The 1,456-nt window shown below is 46.6% G+C and overlaps 1 non-coding gene across 1 annotated transcript; it reads left to right on the forward strand.

The window, feature by feature from the left end:
* Positions 1–270: 270 nt before the first annotated feature.
* Positions 271–342, forward strand: TRNAE-UUC (transfer RNA glutamic acid (anticodon UUC)). Its single transcript has one exon. It is a non-coding gene; the product is annotated as a tRNA-Glu (tRNA).
* Positions 343–1,456: the final 1,114 nt, after the last annotated feature.

The following is a 1,456-nucleotide window of genomic DNA, read 5'->3' on the forward strand; positions in this document are numbered from 1 at the left end:
GGGGCAGTAAGAGGCAAAGGGGGGGGGGGCTGCTGCTGTCCTCTGGTCCTGGGCTCTGTGTCTGGAGAAGTTCCAGGGTTGTAAATAATGAGACATGAGCAGGTTGTTGCACAAACCATGACCCCTCATTCCTTCTGGTTTGTGAGGAGTGGGGTGTCTGTTACCGTCTTGGTCAGATCCAGAGAGTGGCAGTGTGAGGTGAAATATATAGAGTGGAGTAGACAGGTTGGGCACGTCAGACATACACAGCTGTTCTGGCTGCAAACAGTCTCCCATATGGTCTAGCGGTTAGGATTCCTGGTTTTCACCCAGGCGGCCCGGGTTCGACTCCCGGTATGGGAAGATCACATATTTTACTATAGGGACATATTAAACTTCACTTATTTCCTACAAACCTAAAATCCCCTAAATATTAATAAATTTCACTTTCTTCTCCTCCGCTGCTATCAGTCTCAAGCCCTTTGAGGTTTGCACGACCCCACAGCTCCTGTTCCCGCCCCAGCCCTCGCTGCACAGCTGCTGTATATTAATGACCGGGAGGAACAAACGTCATATTAATACTACGAAGGGTTATTCTTGTTTGTCTTTTATTACACAACAAAGAGTACAGGTTATATATCAATGGCGCGTGGATTACAAAGCACCAGTTTCCTGTGCTCTCACCGTGGACAATGCTTGTTTATTTCCTGCCCCGCCCGTGGTACCGAAGAGGCGGTTTCACACTCTGTTTTCTGACATTAATCCTGTGCCTTGATGTGTTTTAGAGTCTGTTTCATGATATTAAACCTGCTCTGTGTTGATTTCTAGAAGATTAAGATGTAGGAAGTTTCCGCCTTACACCAACTCTGAGCAAGTGAGAGTACTGCCCTAAAAGGACAGTTTAAAGCCACAAATGTGTCCTTTTCCGTGTGTTTGGGTGAACAAAAGTTTGGTGTATGGTGTTTTAAGGGTTTAATTGTGAAATAGACTTCTTTAGTGGCGCGTTTAACATACACTGCTGAGCAATAGAAAGTCCACAGGTGACGACTAGCGACAGGCTGTCTCTTCAGATGATTGGAAAGTGACAGGCGGTTCCATGGTGTAATGGTTAGCACTCTGGACTCTGAATCCAGCGATCCGAGATCAAATCTCGGTGGGACCTGAGTTTTCTTTACTATTCACTTAAGTTGTTTTGTTTTATTCAAGGTATTGAGCAGTGACCAGTGAGGCCATTTCTCTCTCTCAGATGACCCCTCCCTTCCTGTTTTCATCCTCCTGGTCTCTGTGGGGCAGATTTACAAGCCCCTTGCGACATTTTTGCACCGCAGTTGTGTCACTTTTTGTGACGCAGCAGCAGCGTAAAAATGCGGCCAATTTACAACGTGACGCATCTAGGGAGCCCTGCGTCACATTATACCTGTGTCAGGTATAATGTATGCAGGGTGGGCGTTCCAACGCAAAAAAGCCTCGTAGAAGT

The sequence above is a fragment of the Triturus cristatus genome, chromosome 4_1 (assembly GCF_964204655.1).
Source record: "Triturus cristatus chromosome 4_1, aTriCri1.1, whole genome shotgun sequence".
NCBI lineage: Eukaryota > Metazoa > Chordata > Amphibia > Caudata > Salamandridae > Triturus > Triturus cristatus.